This window comes from Trichechus manatus, unplaced genomic scaffold (genome assembly GCF_000243295.1).
Source record: "Trichechus manatus latirostris isolate Lorelei unplaced genomic scaffold, TriManLat1.0 scaffold00042, whole genome shotgun sequence".
In the NCBI taxonomy this organism is placed as follows: Eukaryota; Metazoa; Chordata; class Mammalia; order Sirenia; family Trichechidae; genus Trichechus; species Trichechus manatus.
Window position 1 is genome coordinate 3,700,177 of NW_004443978.1, and position 7,143 is coordinate 3,707,319.

At 45.4% G+C, this 7,143-nt stretch overlaps 1 long non-coding RNA gene across 1 annotated transcript; it reads left to right on the top strand.

The window, feature by feature from the left end:
- Positions 1–306: 306 nt before the first annotated feature.
- On the top strand, positions 307–4,854 carry LOC111820563 (uncharacterized). The gene is made up of 4 exons (XR_002824093.1): positions 307–508; positions 2,907–3,329; positions 3,944–4,003; positions 4,108–4,854. It is a non-coding gene; the product is annotated as an uncharacterized LOC111820563 (long non-coding RNA).
- The last annotated feature ends 2,289 nt before the right edge of the window (positions 4,855–7,143 follow it).

The window sequence follows — 7,143 nt, forward strand, 5'->3', positions numbered from 1 at the left end:
AATCAACACGCTAACACCCTGATCCTGGATTCCCTGCCTCCAGAACATGAGACAATTTCTGTTCTTGTAAGCCACCCGTTTGTGGTATTTTCTACGGCAGTCCTAGGAACTGGTACACTTTAAAAAGGTCTATTTTTCGTAAGTTTATTTTCCACCTAGATCAAACCTCCTCGTCTCTACAAAAGCTATTTTCATGGAAATCTTTCACACACAAATTGCATGTTTTTCTGCCTTCTTAAATGAGGTGTTCTGAATTTGATTCTAGTTTCATTTTACTTGTTTTATATTGTACTGTTTTGTAGGGGTGGGCGAAACTCTCATGAACAACGGCACTTGTTTGTCCCTCTCGGAACACATGGTACACGTCTCTGCTCTACTGGTCCTCGTCTGCCTACCCAAACCCACCCACTCGCTCCACCTCCACCCTCACCATTGGCTGTGCTGCCACCATCTCAAGCATGCTCTACTTTGTGGCTCAGTGGTTAAGCGCTTGACTGCTAAACAAAAGGTCAGTGGTTCGAACCCTTCAGTTGTTCCTTGGGAAAAAGATGGTGGCAGTCTACTTCCGTAAAGATTTACAGCCTTGGAAACCACATGGAGAAGTTCAACCCTATCCTATAAGGTTGCTATGAGTCAGAATCGACTCAACGGCAATGAGAAGGAGCCCTGGTGGTGCACAGCTAAGTGCTCAGCTGCTAAACAAAAGGTTGGCAGCTCGAACCCACTCAGAGGCTCTGTGGAAGAAAAACCTAGCGATCTGCTCCCGTAAAGATTACAGCCTAGAAAACCCTATGGGACAGTTTTACTCTGCCACATGGGGTTGTTATGAGTCAAAATCAACTCAAAGACACACAGCAACAACAACCACAAGTGGCCTTCTAAGTGACCTCCCATTGCCTCCACCTCCAACCTCTTCCCCACAACATTTCATCTTCCTGATTATTGTTGTTGCTGTTAGTGTCATCAAGCCAGTTCCGACTCATTGCAACCCTACCTATCACAGAACGAAACACCGCCTGGTCCTGCACCATCCTCACAATTGTTGCTATGTTTGAGCCCATTGTTGCAGCCACTGTGTCAATCCATCTCATCGAGCGTCTTCCTCTTTTTTGCTGACCCTCTACTTTACCAAGCATGATGTCCTTCTCCAGGGACTGGTCCCTCCTGATAACTTGTCCAAAGTACGTGAGAGAAAGTCTCACCATCCTTGCCTCTAAGGAGTATTCTGGCTGTATTTCTTACAAGACAGATTTGTTCATTCTTCTGGCAGTCCATGGTCTATTCAATATTCTTCGACAGCACCATAATTCAAAGACGTCAATTCTTTGTCTTCCCTACTCATTGTCCAGCTTTCACATGCATATGAAGCGATTGAAAACACCATGGCTTGGGTCAGGCGCACCTCAGTCCTTAAAGTGACATCTTTGCTTTTAAACACTTTCAAGAGGTCTTTTGCAGCAGATTTGCCCAGTGCAATACATCATTTGATTTCTTGACTGCTGCTTCTATGAGTGTTGATTGTGGTTCCAAGCAAAATGAAACCCTTGACAACTTCAATCTTTTCCCCATTTATGTTGAGGTGTAATCCATACTGAAGGCTGTGGTCTTCGATCTTCATCAGTAAGTGCTTCAAGTCCTCTTTACTTTCAGCAAGCAATGTTGTATCATTTGCATCTCGCAAGTTGTTAATGAGTTTTCCTCCAATCCTAATGCCAAATTCTTTTTCATATAGTCCAGCTTCTTGGGTTATTTGCTCAGCATTTTGCTTGAATAAGTATGGTGAAAAGATATAATCCTCACACACGCTTTTTCTGACTTTAAACCACGCAGTATCCCCTTGTTCTGTTAGAACGACTGCCTCTTGGTCTATGTACAGGTTCCACATGAGCACAATTAAGTGTTCTGGAATTCCCATTTTTCCCACTGTTATTCATAATTTGTTATGATCCACACAGTTGAATGCCTTTGCATAGTCAATAAAACACAGGTAAACATCCTTCTGGTATTATCTATTTTCAGCCAAGATTCATCTGACATCAGCAATGATATCCCTTGTTCCACGTCCTCTTCTTAATCTGGCCTGAATTCCTGGCAGTTCTCTTTTGATGTAGTGCTGCAACCTGATTAACACCCTGCAGTTACTCTGTGAACACTGATAATAAATAAATATATGAAGCTCAACTCCGTTTAAAGTTTACACAGCCCAATTACTGGTCCTCTGCCTGAGTGGCCCTCCCCTGGTTCCCTCCTCTACCATCACTCACCAGGCTGCCACCTCCTGGGGGCTTTTCCCCTTTATTTGAACACATTGAGACTTTGCACAGGCTAGTCTCTCCACCTGTGCTTCCCTTTCCTTCTAACTCTCCTTGGTGGTTCTGTTTCATCATTCAGATGTTAGCTGAAGGTGCTTCCCCAAAGAGATCCCTGAGCCTCCTCACCCTCATCTGAAGCAAGCACTTAGCTGCGTTATTTCTGTAGTTTTCTGCAGAGCACTTACCTGGCACACTGTCTGACTCCATGGCCCATGCAGGACTGCCACTTACAGTCTGACTGCCCAGACTGAGCGCGTTGGTGTCCATCATTCCAACCAGTCAGCCAGCACTAGCATCCTATGTGCCTAGGAGAGCCACGCCCCGATCCCTGTGCTTTGTCTTTTGCTACCCATCATGGTGACCTTCTTTTGGGCTCCCTGCTAAGAGAATTCTGGGAACCATGGTTATAGCAGCACCCCTTCCTTGGAGCATCAGGGATAATTTACTTCCTGGCAGTGTTCTGAGGTGAGGTGATTTTAGCGCACCCTGAATGACAGGTCTCGTGGAGCCTTACGATGCTACCATGCATCTGAATCTCCAAGCCAGAATATTTGCCAGAATTTCTCTGGCAATTGATTCTTTTTTATCCCCCAGGACATCTCAAAGGACTTCTGCTCCTGTGGAGCAAACTCTGGTAATATTGTTTTGAGAACAAGAAATTATACTGGTGGATGGATTTCTGTGCTTCAAGTAGCATCTCTGTGCTGAAGCCTAAGGTAAGGGGAGGTGCTGAGACTGCCTCGATGTGGACCAGCCCAGTGATGCTTCCCTCTGGAATGCGACATCTTAGCCGTGGCAGATGCCTCTAATGTGGGAAGACACCAGCTCAACTTTCTGCCACAGCCCTATGGGAATGGCCTGTTCCCAGAACTGAGGCTCTGGAATCTGGCAGTGGTGGAGAGAACCATCAGTCTTCAACATGGCTCGTCTGCTTGAGTTAACTTCAAGCTACATGGGAACAGCAGGGCTTCCAGGTGGTTAAATGTGCTCAAGGGGTGAGTCAGGAGGTCTCTTCAGGTAAGTTCCCACATAAACCACACTGAAACACATAGGGCTTCCACAGAGAGAGGACGCTGGAAATATGATGGACATCAAATGAGAAAGATGAGAGATGAATCTGTCCAAGATGTGGAAGGAGAACCTGGAGGTGGACCTGCCCAGTCAGATCTCTCTTCACTCTCCTTCATCCCTGCAGCCAGGGCCAGATTCAACCAGAAGGAAGGGCGGCACAGCAGGTGAAAGAAAGGCTGATATTTCATTTTAAGGCAACGCCTCAAAGGTGTACATAGTTTCTCTCTTCTATGTGTCTGTCTATCTACCTCTCTATCTGTCTATCTATCTGTCTACTTACCTACCTATCATCTATCTTTCTTTTCTTCTGTCTCTGTCTCCCTCCTTACTTCTTTCCTTGAAAGGGGAGCTCCCTCATCCATCACTAACTTCTAAATAAAGAACCCCAAAGCTCTTAGATTTTTATTGCCTACTTTTGTTCTAGTTGAAATCATTCCTGCTCCTTATAAATCATGTACTTTCTATAAATTTGGAACTTGTATAACATCAAAACTTAGCTTTAGAAGTCATAAAAGAAAGATATTATACCAACAATAGATTTTTGTTTGTTCTTTTACCAGATAATAAACTCCTAAGGACATATGAAGCTTCCTGATGATTCAAAATAGTTTTATTTTGAGGTAAGGTTTTCCCACAAAGCACTCTGATGTTCCTGGTGTTATACTCTTCCCAAGGTCCTTTTTGTCTAGAACCCCTGTGTCTTTTCTTTGTTTCTGAAAATAAGCACCCAAGGCATCCCTCACATTGGCCTGAAGACTTATGCCACCATGCACTTGAGTTCACGAAGGTCAATGTACTTCCCGTGACGTGGCAGAATGCATCCTGCTCTCTGTAGCCACCATGTCATCAGAGTTTTCCTGATTGCTCAGCCCGGAGATGACTGCTTTTCCTGCTTCAGGGTTCACTTATGAAGATCAGGAGTGTCAACAATTAGGAAAAGAGCCTCCTTTTTAATTGATACATGCTTAAAATGAGTAATTCAAACAACGTGGAAAAGAATAAATCAGAAAGTGATATACTATACATCTCACTACCCAGAAGGACATTATCATTTAATCAAAAACCAGTTGCCATTGAGTCAATTCCAACTCATGGCGACCCCATGTGCACAGAGTAGAACTGTGCTCCACAGTGTTTTCAAGGCCGTAATCTTTCAGAGGTAGATTGCCAGGTTAGGAGCCTAGCACGTTATCTATTTGCACCACCAGGGGACTCCTATCATTTAACAGGTGACAGAAATGTGGAGCTTGTAAGTAGTGATACCCAAGGCACAAAAGGCCCTGATTGCCTTCAGAGTGGTCACATTTGATTGGCTTAACTTGCTCTCAGAAGCCTACAGAAATCACTACCACACAGAATGTCCAGGGGATGTGAACTTTGCCTTTTACTAATGTTTAAGCCACAGTCTAGGAAATAAAATGCTATTAAAAGAAAAACAGAGAGGAAAAAAACCATCACCCACTCATCCATTTGGCCAGCAAAAATCGATGGCCCCTCTGTGCTGCAGCTCTCAGGTCAGGTTGACCATGTAAGCAGGTATGTATCTCTGGTTCCTACCCTGAACGTCCCTGAGCTTCACTGTAGCATCCCTGGGAAGACCTTCTGCTGAACATCCTTTTGCCTTCATCTGTGTTCCCTAGGGGGACCTCTGCTGGCCTAAGCACCCCCGTCTCAAGGCCCCCTTGACAACCATCCATTCATTCTCTCAGCGACCCCCTCCCGCTTCTGGGAGCCAGATACTACATAGGAGCTGATTTGATGAACCTGGACCTTAATTCTTTCAGCAAGTTTTGCTACTTTCCCTAAGAAGTTGCATCAGGGAGTCCTTTTTGAGGCTGACCAGTCAAATCCAGCTCCATCACCTCTGGACTTGTTGGCCATACCAGAACTCAGCTGTCACCACAGAACTTCCCTGACGACCCTACCAAAACTTCAGCCCCATTCTCTTTAGCTTCTGCTTTCTCGCATTTTCCTTCATAGCACTTTCCTACCTGATCTTATAACACCTGTCTACCTGCATGATGGCTATCACCCCACTAGAAGGTAAACCCTGTGCAAGGAAGGATTTGGTCCATTTTTTTCATCATCCTTTCCCTAGAACATCCACGTGCACACTCCTTAAGTGTTCTTTGAAGGAGTGAGTGAGTGAATGAGTCGTTCTAGACAGGGCTGCCTCCGCCTTCTCCTGGCTCTCCTGAGCTGCTGTGCTGACTCCCAGGACTTGTAGGGTCCACAGCCTCAGGGGTGTTTGAACTGACCAACGCCAAGTGAATGCTTTTATCTTGTCCCCTGTTCCAAAGTGTTCCAGAAGGAGGTACTGGGAAGTGGGAAATGCTATGATCATTGGAACACAGGCATCAGGCCAGAAGTCATGGCCTCCACCCTCTGACTGCCTGGTTGTCGGCTAACTCATCCTTCAGGTCTCAGTCAGATTCTGTCCACCCATTCCAGTTTCCCACTGAGGGCAGACGTGACGCCTCTATTTCAACCCCTGCACCACATACCTCTGCTCCCCGTGCACTACTGTATACAGTCATGCACGTAGGCATCTACTCTCTCAGAGCCCCTTGCACCCCAAAGCACAGAGACATGTAAGCTTCGTCTTTGTACCTAGATGCCAGGATGACATGGGTGCTAGGCGAGAGTTTACAGAACTGCGCTGACGCAGTCCCCTGGGGGGGGGGGGGCGGTGCCTGGAGGGCGGGGTGAAAGGGAGGTGAGGAAGGGTGGTGGTGCCTCCACAGGTTTTTCAGCTTGTGCCTCCTTTTCTGAAGCTCGACTTCCCCCCAAAAGAGGACTTCGGTTTCACGTCGTGCCCACACTTCCCTCCGTGGGTGCTGTGAGGGCACCAGAACAGCATGACAGAACTGTCTTGGACTGGCTCAAAGGCACCAAGCTGGGTGCTGAGTAGCCAGAGAGGCTCAGTGGCCAGATGCGCCCAGGGACACCACCACAGCTGAGACCACGCATGCTGTGACGTTCAACTGAGGTGACACCCTGGCTGTCTCCTGGAAGCTGCCCTGGTGGGGAGGGAAAGCCAGGCCAGCCGCTGGTTCCCGGCACATCTGCACCTGCGGACAGCTCCCTACTTGAACTAATAGCGTTAGCTCATCCGGTTTATGTCATAATGTCTCATGCCTCCCAGCTGAACAATTTTTTAAATGCGGTTTTGATATTTTCCTTTCAAATAAGAATCCTGTAATCTCCTAGTTACATTCTGAACACCTTGGAAATCACTACATTGATTCTTTCCTCTTTTCTGGCTGGGGTTCAGAAGAAATCACTTACAGCTGATAAAAAGCAAGTAATATTTAAAGGGCAAAGGTAAACACTAAAAGAATATTTTAAAATAACATACTAAACTACCATTGGGTAATAGAGGAGAGTAGAAAAAGAGGCAGTGCTGACAGTGAATCAATAAATTGTGCCTAAATCAAGTCTACATCACCTCATATAATGTTACAGTTATAAAAGTAACAGCAAGAGGAACTAAAAATAAAATTCAAAACTTTCATATAATCACAAGGCACATAGACACCTAAAACAAACAAACCATAAAGTACAAATTAGGCAATAAAAGGGCACAAAATAGAAAATATGAGATCACAACTAAGATTAATCGCTCCAGAACTGGACCCAGAGAGATGGAGCACTTAAATGTAAAATACAAACACCCTAGAAGTTAAATCATAAAACTACCAGAAGGGAACACGGGAGAAGTAGAAAAATAAATAATTTTGGAGTGAAGAAGAATGAACAA